Source organism: Triticum dicoccoides, chromosome 7B, assembly GCF_002162155.2.
Source record: "Triticum dicoccoides isolate Atlit2015 ecotype Zavitan chromosome 7B, WEW_v2.0, whole genome shotgun sequence".
NCBI classification, from domain to species: Eukaryota; Viridiplantae; Streptophyta; class Magnoliopsida; order Poales; family Poaceae; genus Triticum; species Triticum dicoccoides.
In genome coordinates, this window is record NC_041393.1 from 289,406,305 (window position 1) to 289,423,908 (window position 17,604).

Genomic DNA, 17,604 nt, shown 5'->3' on the forward strand with positions numbered 1-17,604 from the left:
AGCGGAATAAGTACTCAAAAAGGAACATAATAGAACAGAAGAATAGTCATCATGATGAAAAGAAGACAAGCACAGAGTACAGAAAGCGTAAACACAGGATAACACAAGGAACAAGACGATCAGACTGAAGAAATAGAACTGAGGAAATTGAGAAAGTATTCAGTCAAAGTCTTCAAACACATATGAACAAACACACAACAACATACATGAGGAAATGAAAGAGTTGAGGAGATAGAACCAGTTAGCTCGGTGAAGACAATGATTTGGTAGACCAGTTCCAACTGCTGTCTCAGTTGTACATCTAGTTGGAGTGGCTGAGTATTTAAACTTGAGGACACCCATTCCCGGACACACAATCCTCACCCTATTCTCCTTAAGCTAAGGTCACACAGACCTCGCCCAATCACTCGTGGTAAGTCTTCAGGTGACTTCCGAACCTTCACAAACTCAGTCACTCGGCGATCCACAATTCCTCTTGGATGCTCTAGACCTTGACGCCTAACCATCTGGAAGAAGCACAGTCTTCAAAGGAAGCAAGCGGTGGATCCATGCACGATCAATCTCTTCAGTGATGCTCAATCACTTTGGGGTTTTGTAGGTTTGGGTTTGGGATTTCCTCACTTGATGATTTTCGCTCAAAGTCCTCGGAGGATGGGTTGCTCTCAAATGACAAGTGTTAGTTTCTCTCGGAGAAGCCAACCAACTAGTGGTTGTAGGGGGGCGGCTATTTATAGCCTAGGGAGCAGCCCGACATGATAAGACATAAATGCCCTTATCTAATATGACCGTTAGGTGGGTAGATATTTTGGGACAGCTGGCGCATAGCACAGCAACGGTAGGAATATTGGGGTTCGAATTCCTCAGGGCTATCATGTTCCTCACTTGGTAGGCAATCCGCACTGGCGAATTCCTAACTCCTCAGTCAGAACAAATTCCTCAGAGACCAGAAGAACTTCATCTCTATCACTGAAGAATATGACTAAACTGTGCGAGATTTCCAATGGCTTCACTCAAAAGGGATTGGTAGGTGTAGGACTTTGAGTTGAGCATCACATGGAAATTTTTCCTTAGTATTTCCTCGACCCCCTTTAACAGTATGGTGTTTCCTATGACTCTAGAAAGAGAAAATGAAACAGTAAAAACAAAAGTCTTCACGCTTCATGTTCCTCGAATGATTACCAAGTCTTCAAGGTCACACCAATTTCTTCACTTTCAAAGTCTTCAGAAAGTCTTCAGAAATCCAAAGTCTTTAGTTGAAGAACTTCATTTTTAGGGGTCGACTTTCTCTGTAAATATAAAACTCCTCATAGACTTAAAGACCTGTGTACACTCACAAACGTATCAGTCTCTTAACCTATAAGTCTTCAATAGACCAAAGTCACTAAGGGGCACTAGATGCACTTACAATCTCCCCCTTTTTGGTGATTGATGACAATATAGGTTAAGTTTTCAATGGGGATAAACATGTGAAGTGTAAATGCTGATATTGAGGAATTTGATTGCAAGATATAGAAGAACTCCCCCTGAAGATGTGCATAGTGAGGAATTTGCTTTTGAAGCAATGCACACTTGAAGAGTATAATCATGGAGATCTCCCCCTATATCTTATAATTCATACACGCATTTGACATATAATATGAGGAATTTGAAATGCATGATGAAATATGGTGACTGATGTAATTCAGCATGCGTCCATTAACATAAATGAGGAATAAGCATGCAGAAGAACACAGCAAAAGTATGAAGCCACCATAGAGTTTAAGATTACAACTTGATCCAGCAAAGTCATCAGAAGAGCGAGAGTTGTAACTTAGCAAAAAAAATGCCCATATATATAGACCCGCTTGAAGACTAACTCAAATTTCTCCCCCTTTGTCATCGAATGACCAAAAGGGTTGAAACTGAGGACTAACGCCCCTGAAGAGTATCATGAGGATGGAGGAGCGCCAGCGTTGTCAGGGTCTTGAGTCGTTGTAGGGCCTGCTGCAGTGTTGTCCAAGTCTTCATTCTCGTCCGTGGCACGTGATAAAGAATATGAGCTGGCCACAAGGGAAGGAACCTTGACCTTCTTGAATTTCTTCGGTGGAGGTGCAGACCAGTCAAAGTCTTCCTTGAAGCCCATTTGCTTCAGATCTTCTTCACCATATAGATGTGGCAGAATAGCCCAGATGCGATCAAACCCTTCATGGAGTTAGTAGTGGTTTTTCTTCACTGCATTATGCGTAGAGGTCATGTTGTCAAGAATAGAGCCAAACTGACGCTTAACCCATTTGTGATTCCGATCGACCTTCTGGTGAAGACTTATAAGCAGTTCACGGTCAGTCATCACACGAGGAGAAGTAGCTTGAGGACTTGACTTTGGAGCATTGGCAGCAGAATCATGTGTGGCAGAGTCATCATTGGTGGAGTAGGATGTAGCTTTGCGGAACTGACCATCAATTGGACCAGTGCCTTCATCGATCACAGCTAATGACTTGCCCTTCTCATCAGATGAGGAAATTGTCCACTTGAGGACTTCAATTGGGGGCAAGTAGCTGAGGTGATTCTGAAAATCAGCCTTGTAGTTGAGTGAAGACCTTGTTCAGAGGAATCTCATGATCCACGACGCGTAAGGCTTCATCTCAAATGGAGAAAGTGCAACTTTCGCGAGAGTCCTCATGAAGAAATCATGGTAATTGATAGGAATACCATGCATGATGTTGAAGAGCATATTCTTCATCATCCCCACAATTTCTTCATCAGATGAATCATGACCTTTGATTGGACTGATAGTCTTCGTCAGAATGCGATATATAGTCCTTGACACATAGAGGAATTCCTTCATGAGGAATTTCGTCCTTTGGACTTGTCCAGGCTTCAGCGGATTCATGAGCACTTGCATATAGTGATCAGTAAGTTCAGGTTCATCATACAGACAGCGAGCGCCTTCTGGTGGAGGACTGATTGGCAAGGCACGAATCAATTCAGAGGTTGGTGCCTTGTAGTGAGTGTTTTCAGTCATCCAGTCCAACACCCATGAGTTGACGTCAGCAGCATTGCCTGTGATATGCAAAGTTGCGTAGAACTGAAGAATAAGCTCTTCATTCCAATCAACGATGTCAGTGCAGAAATTCAGCAAGCCTGCATCATGAAGCATACTGAGAACCAGCGTGAAGCAAGGCATAGATTCCATGTCTACGTGAGGAATGTGCTCATGATCGAAGACTTTGTCATTGTCAAAGAGGACTGAGGAATTGAAGTTTGTCTGGCTGGCAGTCCAAAAACGCTTCCTTCTAAGACGAGCATTGTCGTACGGGTTGAATTCAGTGAAGAATACGTGCTCGCCGAAGAAATCATCAGCCTTGAATTTTGGCTTCTTGGAGAAGGGATTCTTTGGCTTGGGCTGAGGAGTGTCTGTGATTTGCAATATCACCTCAGGAATCACAATCTCAGGTTCCTCATGCTGAGGAATTTTAGTTTCTTCTGCATCTGCAGCCTGAGTCATCACTTCTTCGTTCACAGTTTTTTTAGCACTAGTGGCTGGAATGTCTTCATGAACAGATGGGGTTGCACGTGGTTCATCAGATCCCACTTGCACTTCAGTAGTGGCTGTGGACTGAGGAACTGCTTGGAGAGGAGTGAACATTGGTGAGTTTGGATGTTGACTGTCCCAAAATTCATCATTGAGCACATGAGTTGTACATCCAATGTCCACATCCTCATCTTCAATTTCTTCAATACCTGCCTCTTCAGCAATAAACTGAGGCATAGGTGAGGAAATGACAAGGGTTGAAGGGATCTCATCCACTTCAATTTCTTCGTCCAACTGTTCTGTCGAAGCAGCAGATGGAGTTTCTTCATCAGATTCCTTGGGAATCTCATATTCTTCACCAAAAGGAACAAGGTCCTTTGATGGCATTGATGAGACGGGAATGGCATCAATTGGATCAATTGAACTGATCAGAGTCTTCATCTTCTTCGGAGCTGAAGAATTTGATGAGGCTGATGCCTTCCTTTTCTTCATTGCTGCACGCTCTGCAGCCTTGGTCTTCTTCACATCAGATGTAGATGGAAGGATCGGAGTTGGTGTAGGCGCAGGAGGTGCATTTTCTTCAGGCGCAACTGTTGTAGTTACCCTGACTTGTTCACTTTCTTCAGAAGCATAACTAGCGGATGCCCTGCCAATATCATCAGCGGTTGGAATGGAGTCATCAGCCCTGGTACTCTCATTTTCTTCAGCAGCCATACTGACATCAGTGGTGATGGCATGTTCTTTAGTGGGCTGGGTAGATTCTTCAGCCTGAGGAATTTCAACATGCATCGGTGCAGAGGCAGTTGAAGAGAAAGTCTTCGTCAAATTGACGAACCGAACCTTTGCGCCCTTCCAATCAGCATGGTACCGATTGAAATCATCACTCAGTTGCTTGATTTCAGCTTGTACATCAATGAGTTGTTTGGGGGTAAGAGTGAGGACATTGTCCTTGAGGTAGTGCTGTTTCTTGTATTGCGCTTTCTTCAGCCTTCGTCCTTCTTCATATTTCCACTTTTCTTCCTCAATGAAGTGAGTGAGAACATGACTTTGACCAGGAGTGAGGTTCATCTCCGGCAAAGGTGTAGCGGGGTCCTTGTGCCATAAGTCAATGAAATCGAGGATCAGCTTGGGATCCAAAAGTAGTGTCACATTGCTGCCTTTGGCTCTAGCAGCCCTGGCTTGCCTGTCTCTGATGATTTCAGCAAGTTCATCATCATCCGGCTCATCATCATCAGAGGGAACTTGGAAAGTGACTTGCTTCTTGTGAGGACTTGGTCGAATACCTTGTCCAGCAGTGTCCTTTTTCTTTAGCAGTGAGGGACCAGCTGAGGAAGGTCGAGCAGCTAAGGAGCTTGCAGATGCTCCTGAGGCAATAGAGAAGCCTTGAGTCCTTTGGCACGTGGCAATATTCACAGGTGCCGAAGATTTTGTCGGAGCAGCCGAAGACTTTGTCGGAGGAGGAGGATCGGACTGAGGAATTAGCCGTGAGGGCTTTGAAGATGCTGGTCGTGAGGGCATTGCTAAGGAGCTTGGCCATGAGGGCATTGAAGGAGAAGCACTGGACTTGTGGGCAGGCTTCTTTGGCATAGCCTTCCTGGGCTTACTACCAGATGCCTCAGCAGGGTTAGCAGCAGCAGCAGAATCTTCATTGAATTTCCATACTGCTTCTTTTGCCTGCTTGGCTAGTTTGGCCTGGCGCCTAGCCCATTCAGTAGCATAGTCCTCACCGCGCTTGAGGCTGGTGGGATCTGCCAGTTGGCCAGGTCTCAATGGAGGTCTTGAGCATGGAGGGTTGAGCGCGAATTTCTTCATGTACTTGGGAGTAACATACATGTACTCCCTCCACTCTCGTGCCCATCTCCTCTCAATACGTTGGATGCGCACTTTGCGCTGATTCCTGTCCTCCTTGCCAAACTTGGCCTCATCAGGAGTGCAGTATCCAGCATAAATATCCTCAGGGATTTCAAACACTATGTTGACCTCAGGCCTTTTTCCTCCCTTCTGTGGCTTCTTGTCAGCCATTTTCTTCAGCTGAGGAATATGAACAACTGAAGTTTCTGAAGATCTATGCAACTTTTCTTCGAGGAAACACTGCAAATGAGTTAAGTTGATGAGAACCTAGTGATTTAGCAGCGGACATTTGTACCTGTGAACAGAGTACAGTTGCGAGGAATTTGGAGAGGTCATATGCGTTCTCAGAAGGTTTTCAAAAAGAATAGGTTTGAGGAATTTTACCGACGAGTCTCGAAGAATTTCGCTAAGCATTCTTTATCTTAGGTTCCGGAGTTGTACAGATTTGAAAATCCACACAATTGAGGAATCTTGAAGAAAATCATTGCTTAGAGAAATGAATCAAGAACAGATAACATGTGAGGTGTTTTAGTGTGTGAAGATTTGAAGAATAAACACCTTTGAAGATTTTTAGGAAACCACATGAATCAAAGAAGGCAATAAAAGTAACTTTTAATTACCCGAAGTGAAGAACACGACGAACTGGTAAGTGTTGAGTTGAAGTTCGTCCATTCAGATCTTCCACGCCCTAACTCGGCAGAGGAAGACGACTACGGCGGAGGTAGAGTGAAGAAATCCACAACCGGCGCGAGTACGACAGCGATGAGGTCGAGGCAGTGAAGCTCTTCCTCACTAGCGATGATGAAGTAGTGGTGGCGCTTGGGTTTGGGAAGCTCGAGCGGGAGGGAGAGGTCGAGTGGAGTAAAAGAGAAGTGAGGAAGAGGCAGGGGTATTTATAGCAGAAGTGAAAAAATGTGCGCCCGAGGATTTTAGATGAACGTGCCCCTGGCTTTTCCCATTCACATGACATGTGTCACCCACGTACTGTGAGGTGGCGATCATGTAGGATCGTGGGTGAATAGATAAGTATTTGTCGTGAGAAGCGGAATGGTTTGAGCGGCAAAGCCGAAAATTTAGATAAGATAAGTTTTAAGTTACCGTTCGCAATTTCTTCAGCTTTCAAGGATACAGTGAAGATTTTGAACGAGTTTCAAATCAGAATGCATATGAAGAATTTGTGAAAATATTAGATTGAGTTTAGCTTATAGGGGAAGGGTCCGATCACATTCACTTAGCGGAAAAGGTCAACTTAAAGAATTAGCAATAAGTGAATGCTGTAGAGGACATAAACTCATATATATATATATATATATATATGTGTGTGTGTGTATATATATATATATTCAACTAAAGACAAACGACAGAAATAGTGAAGACATTACAAGTTGAATAATTTGAAAAACTGAGGAATTTCAAAACTGAGGAAAAACTCAAATTGAAGATTTTCAACTTTTTGTGGTGGCATAACCCACCGTATAAGAAAGTTGGCTTCAGACACTGCATACAACTGTCGTAGGGCTCTGAGAGTCAATTTCTTCATTAATTTCTTCACACTTAGAGGGTTAGTCTTCAGTGATTGAAGAAAAATGTTACTTCGTGTGTTGCGCATCTAAGTCACCAAGTCAGCATAACTGTTAGGATGAGTGTCCATTCCAGAGAACATTCAAAGATTCTAGGATATTTATCTCACACCGCAACTTGCTAAATCTCTTCTCATCCAAGGGCTTAGTGAAAATATTGGCCAGCTGATCTTCAGTTCTTGCATAGCAGATGGAGATATCGCCCTTCAACACATGATCACGAAGAAAATGATGACGAATATGGATGTGCTTTGTCTTCGAGTGCTGAACTGGGTTGCGAGAAATCTTGATAGCGCTCTCATTGTCACAGTAGAGAGGCACATTGTTCACGTTGATGCCATAGTCATTGATAGTTTGCTTCATCCATAGTAGTTGAGCACAACACGATCCAACAGCAATGTACTCAGCTTCAGAAGTGGAGAGAGATACGCAGTTCTGTTTCTTCGAGGACCAACAGACCAAAGACCGTCCGAGGAAATGGCATGTGCCTGATGTTGACTTGCGGTCCACGCGATCGCCAGCATAGTCAGAGTCTGAATATCCAACGAGATCAAATGAAGAGCCCTTGGGATACCATAATCCAAGTGTTGGTGTGTGAGCTAGATATCGAAGAATATGCTTCACAGCCTTATGGTGTGATTCCTTCGGTGTAGCTTGAAATCGGGCACACATGCAAACACTAAGCATAATATCTGGCCTAGATGCACATAGGTACAAGAAAGAGCCAATCATGGAGCGGTATACCTTTTGATCAAAGTCTTGACCATTTTCATCAGTGCATAGATGGCCATTTGTGGGCATTGGAATTTTGACCCCTTTGCAATCTTGCATGCCGAATTTCCTCAATACATCTTTGAGGTATTTCTCCTACGATATGAATATACCATTGCGCTGTTGACGAATTTGAAGACTAAAAAGAATTTCAACTCTCCCATCATAGACATTTGATATTCTTCACTCATCATATAGGCAAATTCATCACTATAGCGTTGGTCAGTATAGCCAAAGATAATATCATCAACATATATTTCGCATACAAACAATTCACCATCATAAGATTTTGTGAAAAGGGCTGGGTCGAGTGAACCGGGTTTGAAGCCTTTCTTCATGAAGAATTCCTTCAAAGTGTCATACCACGCCTGAGGGGCTTGCTTGAGGCCATACAGGGCCTTGTTGAGTTTGAAGACTTTGTCAGATTCTTTGGATCTTCAAAACCTGGGGGTTGAGCAACATATACTTCTTCCTCAATCTTACCATTGAGGAATGCACTTTTCACATCCATTTGTTGTAAGATAATATCATGATGGTTAGCATAAGCAAGTAATATGCGAATAGCCTCAAGTCTAGCAACAGGTGCAAAAGTTTCATCGAAATCAATTCCTTCAACTTGTGTGTAGCCTTGAGCTACAAGCCATGCCTTATTCCTCACCACAAGGCCATTCTCATCTTGCTTGTTGCGATAGATCCACTTTGTGCCAATGATGTTATGCTTGCGAGGATCTGGACGTTTGACCAGTTCCCAGACATTGTTGAGCTCAAACTGATGTAATTCTTCTTGCATAGCCTGAATCCACCCAGGCTCCAGAAATGCTTCATCTACCTTAGTGGGCTCTGAGATAGAGACAAAAGCAAAGTTCCCACAAAAGTTAGATAAATGTGAAGATTTTGAGCGAGTGAGAGGACCTTGTGCTTCAATGTCATCAATGATCTTCTCAATTTGCACTTCGTTAGCAATGCGAGGATGAGTGGGTTGTCTTCGAGGAATTTGATTAGTATTTCCTTCAGGAGCATTTTCTTCAGCACCATTTTCTTCAGGTGCGCCAGCTCGGTGATCATCATTATCAGGAATGAATTCTTCAGCAGATTCTTCGGTAGGAATGACATCCTCAGTAGCCTTGAACTTGATAGAATTTTCAGGTGCTGGTTCATCTATCACAGAAGGTAGGTGCTCTCTTTGCGAGCCATTAGTTTCATCGAACTGCACATCTACAGTTTCAACAACTTTGTGAAGAACGCTGTTGAAAACTCTGTAGGTGTGCGAGTCCTTTCCATAACCAAGCATAAAACCTTCATGTGCTTTCGGTGAGAATTTAGAACTGTGATGAGGATCTCTAATCCAACATTTTGCACCGAAGACTTTGAAATAACTCACATCTGGCTTTTTGTCAGTGAGGAGTTCATAAGCAGTTTTCTTGAAGAATTTGTGAAGATATACCCTGTTGATGACATCGCACGCAGTATCAATTGCCTCAATCCAGAAGCGACGAGGCGTCTTGTATTCATCAAGCATAGTGTGAGCCATTTCCGCGAGGGTTCTGTTCTTGCGCTCCACGACGCCATTCTGCTGAGGAGTATAAGGAGCGGATAACTCATGAGTAATACCAAGTTCATCAAGATAGCCATCAAGACCGGAATTCTTGAACTCGGTCCCATTGTCAGTTCTGATGTGCTTGATCTTCACACCAAAGTTGGTTGAAGCCCTCGAGGAAAATCGTTTGAAGACTTCCTACACTTCATGTTTGTAAGTGACAATGTGCACCCATGTGTAATGAGAATAATCATAAACAATAACAAATCCATATTGAGATGCATCATTAAGAATTGAAAAATAGTGGTTAGGACCAAAGAGATCCATGTGAAGCAATTCAAATGGACGAGTGGTAGTCATGACAGTGTTCGCTGGATGCTTGGCCTTTGTCATCTTTCCAGCTTCACAAGCTCTGCATAAGTGATCCTTGAGGAATTTGACATTCTCAATGCCAATGACATGCTTCTTCTTCGCAAGCGTGTGCATATTCCTCATGCCAGCATGACCAAGTCGTCGATGCCATAGCCAGCCTTTTGAAGCTTTTGCAAGTAAGCACATGGCTGGTTGTGGTCCTGTAGAGAAATCAATAATATACAGATCTCCTCTCCTAAAGCCTTCGAAGACTTTGGAATGGTCAGCTTCCATGATCACAACACAACGATATCTTCCAATGAAAACAACCATATCAAGATCAGAAAGCATTGAGACAGTCATGAGGTTGTATCCTAAGGACTCGACAAGCATGACTTTGTCCATGTGTCGATCCTTTGAGATCGCAACCTTACCTAGACCCAATACCGGACTTTTGCCTTTGTCAGCGAAGATGATATGCTTCAGATGTGACGGTGATAAAGGAGCATCCATCAATAGATTCTTGTCACCCGTCATGTGATTTGTACATCCACTATCGAGGACCCACTCGTTTGCTTTGGGCTGATCATCCTGCAGATGAATTAGTGCAACTTACGAACTCATATACTTCATCAGTGAAGAATATGACATCAATATCATCAGTTCAACTTCATCAAGCAATAGCACATATAAATCAGTATGAGGATGTGAGAAATGAAAATTAATTTCTTCATGATTAGCCTGCGTCCTTTCAGGACACTCAGGTCTCTAGCAAATTATTCAGTTGTTTTGAGCACGATTGGAGACCTGACCCTGCATAAGAGATTAGTTCTTTTTCTTCACCACCCATATCTTAAGGGGTGGCAAAGAGTTCATCACTCTGCGAGCACCATATGAGAAAGGTGGCATAGAAGCTAGTCCACTTCGTTTCACATAAGAGGGGTTAGGGTAAGCATATGAGTAAGTAGAGAAATTCTTCGAGGACTTATGAACATAATAATTTGAAGAATAATGCTCATATTCATAGCCCTTAGCTCTACCCTGCGAAACAGAAGGGTTAGCACGATGATGATCATATGAGGAATTTGGTCCTTTTGAGGAATTTGATCCATATGAGGAATTTGGTCCATATGAAGAATTTGATCTGGGGTTCCTGTTCTTCACAGGTGGTGTCATGAGCACATTCACCTGAAGACTTTCAAGATAACTTTTGGGAACCCAGATTTTCTTCATAGGAGAACCGTTCCTACATTTAGTGCCAACATATCTAGCAAATACTTCACCATTCTAATTTTTGAACAGTTTATAGTTCGAGTCAAATGACTCATCAGAAGAATGAGGAGATTCACATGTAAAGCCGGATAGATTGGATGGATCAACTGGAGGTCCCTTTGGAGCAACCCATGAGGTTTTGGGGTACTGCTCAGGCTTCCAATATGTTCCATCAGTATTGAGTTTCCTCTCAAAGGCAATACCCTCTTTCCTAGGGTTTCTGTTGAGGATCTGCTTTTTGAGCACATCACAAAGAATCTAATGCCCTTTGAGGCTTTTGTACATGTCTATTGTGTACAATTCCTTCAGCCCTGCATCATTAGTAGTACTAGCAATGTCCTCAGATGAGGAATTAGTGATAGCAGAGACAGGTGCAGAATTTGTAACATTTGAAGCATTTGAACATTCACGTGAAGAATTAGCAAATTCACGTTCTATGCACTTTAGACATGGAGGAACAAATTCTTCCTGAGTAGCGCTGATTTGTTGAGCAAGTAATGAATCTCGATCCTTCTGAAGATCTTCATAACTCACTCTTAGCTTCTCAAGATCTTGCTTCCTTTGAAGAAATTCATAAGAAAGCTTCTCGTGATCAGATAAGAGAGTGTTATGATGACTTTGAAGGTTGTCAAACTTAGACTGAAGTCTCTGAAGATTTTCAGTTAAGTCTTTAGTGCGGTCCATTTCATCACCCAACATATCATCACTTTTGTCTAGCATGTTTTGAAGCTTTTCAATAGCCTTTTGTTGTTTCACAGCAATCTTAGCAAGTTTAGAGTAGCTGGGCTTAAGATTTTCATCAGATTCATTCTCACTTGATTCAGAGGAGGGGTATTTAGTTACCTTAGCACCCTTTGCCATGAAGCAATAGGTGGGAGCGTAGTCATCATTGCCTTCATCAGCGTTGTTGGTGTTGCCATTTTCTTCAGAGTTGAAGATAGACTTGCTGACAAATGCGGTAGCAAGATCTAGACTTGCTACGCCTGACTCAGACTCCTTGGATGCCTCCTCTTCCTCATGATCCTCAGATTCAGCCTCATAATCCATTTCCTTGCCAATGAATGCCCGAGCCTTCTTGGAGCTGCTCTTCTTGTGAGATGAAGACTTTGAGGATTTTCATGATGAATACTTTGAAGATTTCTTCTTCTTCTTGGCATCATCAGAACTGTAATCCTTGTATTTCTTCTTCTTTAATTCCTTGTCCCACTGAGGACAATCTTGAATGTAGTGACCGGGTTTCTTGCATTTGTGGCACGCCTTCTCTTGTAGTCACTAGATGAGGAATCGTTGCTCCTTGAGGATTTTCCAAAGCTACCACGTCTTGAGAACTTCTGAAATTTCTTCACGAGTAGTGCTAGTTCCTGGCTCAGTTCTTCGGGATCACCAAGGCTGCTGGTAGAGTCTTCTTCCTCAGACTCAGTGACTGCCTTGGCCTTCAGAGCACGTGGTTTGCCATAGCTCGAACCATATAGATCTCTCTTCTCAGCAAGCTGGAACTCATGAGTATTTAGACTCTCGAGGATATCAGCAGGATCAAGTGACTTGTAATCAGCACGCTCTTGGATCATCAGTGCCATAGTGTCAAATGAAGAATCGAGCGATCTCAGAAATTTCTTCACCACCTCATGGTCGGTGATATCAGTGGCACCAAGCGCCTGAAGCTCGTTTGAGATATCAGTGAGGCGATCGAAGGTTTGCTGAACATTTTCATTGTCGAGTCTTTTGAAGCGGTTTAAGAGATTGCGAAGAACGTCAACACGAGAGTCACGTTGAGTTGAGACTCCTTTGTTTACTTTGGAGAGCCTATCCCAGATAAGCTTAGCAGGTTCCAAAGCACTCACTCTACCATACTGCCCTTTACTCAGATGGCCACATATGATATTCTTCGCTTGAGAATCGAGTTGTTTGAATCTCTTCACATCAGCAGCATTCAGGGAAGGTGTGACTGAGGGAACACCATTTTCCACAACATACCAGAGATCGTTGTCAATTGCCTCTAGATGCATTCGCAAATTATTCTTCCAGTAGGGGTAGTCCGTGCCATCAAAGGTAGGACACCCAGTGGAGACCTTGATCATACCTGCGGTCGACATAACTAGAACTCTAGGTGGTTAAACCAAAATCAGACAGAACAAGGGAGTACCTTGCTCTGATACCAATTGAAAGTGCGTTATATCGACTAGAGGGGGGTGAAAATGCGATTTTTATGAATTCTTTAGTGAGGAATTTACTGGTGAGGAAATTCCTAAATGAAGAACTACTTGCAGCGAAATAAGTACTCACAAAGGAACATAACAGAACACAAGCATAGTCATCATGATGAAAAGAAGAGAAGCACAGAGTACAGAAAGCGTAAACACATGATAACACAAGGAAGAAGACGATCAGACTGAAGAAATAGAACTGAGGAAATTGAGAAAGTCTTCAGTCAAAGTCTTCAAACAGATATGAACAAACACACAACAACATACATGAGGAAATGAAAGAGTTGAGGAGATAGAACCAGTTAGCTCAGTGAAGACAATGATTTGGTAGACCACTTCCAACTGATGTATCAGTTGTACATCTGGTTGGAGCGGCTGAGTATTTAAACTCGAGGACACCCAGTCCCGGACACACAGTCCTCACCGTATTCTCCTTGAGCTAAGGTCACACAAACCTCGCCCAATCACTCATGGTATGTCTTTAGGTGACTTCCGAACCTTCACAATCTCGGTCACTTGGCGATCGACAATTCCTCTTGGATGCTCTAGACCTTGACGCCTAACCATCTGAAAGAAGCATAGTCTTCAAAGGAAACAAGCATCGGATCCACGTAGGATCAATCTCTTCCGTGATGCTCAATCACGTTGGGGTTTTGTAGGTTTGGGTTTGGGATTTCCTCACTTGATGATTTTCGCTCAAAGTCCTCGGAGGATGGGTTGCTCTCAAATGACAAGTGTCAGTTTCTCTCGGAGCAGCCAACCAACTAGTGGTTGTAGGGGGCGGCTATTTATAGCCTAGGGAGCAGCCCGACATGATAAGACATAAATGCCCTTGTCTGATATGATTGTTAGGTGGGTATATATTTTGGGACAACTGGCATGTAGCACAGCAATGGTCAGAATATTGGGGTTCAAATTCCTTGGGGCTATCATGTTCCTCACTTGGTAGGCAATCCGCACTGGCGAATTCCTAACTCCTCAGTCAGAACAAATTCCTCAGGGACCAGAAGAACTCCGTCTCTGTCACTGAAGAATATGACTGAACTGTGCAAGATTTCCAATGGCTTCATTCAAAAGGGATTGGTAGGTGTAGGATTTTGAGTTGAGCATCACATGGAAATTTTTCCTTAGTATTTCCTCGACCACCTTTAACAGTACGGTGTTTCCTATGACTCAAGAAAGAGAAAATGAAACAGTAAACACAAAAGTCTTCACGCTTCATGTTCCTCGAATGATTACCAAGTCTTCAAGGTCACACCAATTTCTTCACTTTCAAAGTCTTCAGAAAGTCTTCAGAAATCCAATGTCTTTAGTTGAAGAACATCATTTTTAGGGGTCGACTTTCTCTGTAAATATCAAACTCCTCATAGACTTATAGACCTGTGTACACTCACAAACGTATCAGTCTCTTAACCTATAAGTCTTCAATACACCAAAATCACTAAGGGGCACTAGATGCACTTACAAGACTACATGCAAGGAGGAGAGAGATGGGGCTGCGTGCAACCGTATTAATTAATGTAAGCAACCAATGCATGCCTGATTTAAGGGGTCTTTCTCTCATTCCCATACCCAGCTATGTAGACGGAACCGATTACTTTTTGTAACTCTCTAGAGTTATTTTTGCCTTGGTCTTAGAGATTCTGACGGATGTAGTACTCTCACCAAAAAGGGCTGACCATGTCCATGGCTAATCCCTCCGTCTAGGTGTATAAGTGTTGTACACCATGACCAAGGCGAAGGAAAAAATGAGAGATTTTAATGCTTATTTGCTAATTAATAGCATTGCATGCAATGAACTGACCGCTGCATTTCGTGTGTGAAAGTCTAAGTCATTGATGTCATACACGCCCCACATCTCTTATTGGTTCTTTATTTATGTCAAGAGAAACAAGAAACGAGGTGAAAGCTAATGCACCGTGTCCAAGTGTTTTAGGATTATTTGGCTTTCATAAGATGACTACAATTAGACTGAGGGAGTACCATCCCTTGCTCCGTCATTGAGTGAGTGCAAGATTCACGTTCCATTGAAGAAAATAATGTTGTGTAAGTGCCATCAAATAGAATAACTCCATTTATAAATAACGCGTCGCTGCGTCATGGTCGAACTTTGATTCGTTCACGTCTGGTTCCCGGCCCACCACTGACAACTACTACACTTGCAAAACTATCATGTGAGCTGCCTCTTCGTACAGAAATGAGCTCACGGTGTATCCATGCGTGAGTACGAAAGAGGCAAAGAGTACCTACGTTGGTGCCTGCACCTCTTCTCATCGTGCATGTATTCCTTTTTTTGGGTGATTCGTACACGTACTCCACCTAAGTTCGTGAGCGTCGGCGAGTCACTCCTACTACTGAGCATAGTTAATAGTACAACTAGTTATTGGCTTATATGATATTGCCATGTCATCTATAGCCAATCTTATAGCCGGCAAGTATAATAGTTACATATAAATATGTACTACTTTGCTGATACATGGCCCACCTCTCTCTCACACAAACTGTCTAGGAGCGCGTGCTACAGCCGGCTGTTAATTAGTAGCCTGCTTCTCTTCTCTCTCCTACTCTCTCTCCACCAACTGGCCAAAAATATAATATTTAAAGCCTTACAACCCACCTACGTCATCCTATTATACTTGCTATTACTCCATTTTCTTGCATGACCTGTGGACCTGGATGCTGGATGTCGCACGTGTCAGCTAAACAAAGAAGAAGCAAGGGACCTCGTGGTGGAGCGCTCTGGACTCTTAATATATTTTATATCTTCAGCGATATAAAATAAAACCAATCTTCTCCACATCTAGTAGACCTCCGAAACACGGCAGGCCAGTGTAGTTTACATCATACATGGCACACCTCACGCTATCACCATATTTCTTCGCCTCCGTGCGACACCTAGCTCTAGTAATCCACCAGCTCGTATCTCTTCTCGCTCCTCGTCTCTCTCAAAGTGCAGTGGGCTGGCAATTTTGTCGTCTATTGAGGTTGGTTACCGACATGCCAAGAGCATTCTAAAAAATTACTGTACTCTATTGTTGTACCAGGAAGAGGAAGCGCTTTGACCGACGGAAACAAGACAGGTGTGATGTGCCGTGAGTGGGTCAAGTTTCTCATTTTGAACTTGTTTGGTGTAGTAGTAACATTTGGTTTTTGCACCTTCATAGAATGAAGAAAATCCACGCTAAAAAGGAGCTTTGCTTTCTGCTAATCCCATCTACCGTTCTTGTTTTGTGCATTAAATTGTTAAGTGCCATGATTAAGATATAATTAACCAATGCATGTAAAACGTTCTTGTTTAGTGCTGTAGTACTCACTGGTACGCGTTGGTGCTATACAAACGGTTTTTAACCCCTTTTCGTGACGACATTTGGAACCGTTGCCAAGTGAGTGTGGGCGATAGGGGGGTCCTTCCCACACAACCCAGAAACTGTTGGGGATAGGCCCTCCTGGAACATAGGCTGGGGCAAAATGAGCTCATGTGCAATCGAGCGAGGCATCGAAACCCAATTGTTTCCGTTCGTATGTACACCCCACACGGTGAATTCCAGAAAAACATTTCCGTTCATATGTATATCACACACAGCCAATCCAAGGAGTATGTTTTCGTTCTTATGTACATCCCACACAGTCAATCCAGGGAAAACATTTCCGTTCATATGTACTTCCCACACAGTCAATCCAAGGAAAACGTTTCCATTCGTATGTACATCCGACAAAGTCAATCCAGGGAAAACGTTTCTGTTCGTATGTACATCCCACACAGGTTTATGTATAGGCTCATGTGTGATAGATGTAACTATCACACATGCTCTGCCTTGGTTAACCGTTTGCTTTTATCAACTACATGACACACGATTTGATGAAGAAAACTGTGTGGCATTGGGCTATCCATCACAAGCGCTTTTACTTCTAGAACCGTTTGCAAAGTTCCATGACCCATTTAGCAGGTTTATTAGTTTACAATTAATAATTCCAGTATTACGCAAATTCACATTTCATATCGAATAACTGCTTGCCAAATTCATATCAGGCACATAGACATATTTTAACATCACAGTAAGATAGCTACGGGAAAACAACACATTACAACATATAGATAGTTCAACTTCATTAGAATTATATACTCATTTCCCTAATTGAGATCATCCAGGCTCGCCTTATCCACCTCTGCTTTCAGTTCAGTAAGAATCTGTTTTACACTGGCCAGCTGGGAAAGTGCCTCCTCCTTCGCCAACACTATCTTAGCAAAGTCTGATTTAAAAAATCTGAGCTCATTCTCCACCTTCCTCTTTTTATGCCGCATCTTCAAATATTCTTCAGCGTTGACAACACTTTCTCTAAGCCTACCTCTGTTCTCTTACTGACACATGCTCCAGAGCTTTGCTAGGGACATCTTCAAAGACTGTGTCCACTCTTGATCAACCCACTCCAAGTAAGAACACTTTCGGTCATCCTATAATATTTAAAACTAGATCAATAACAATTGTAAGGGAAATGGGTTTATAGCAACATAGAAAATCACCACTA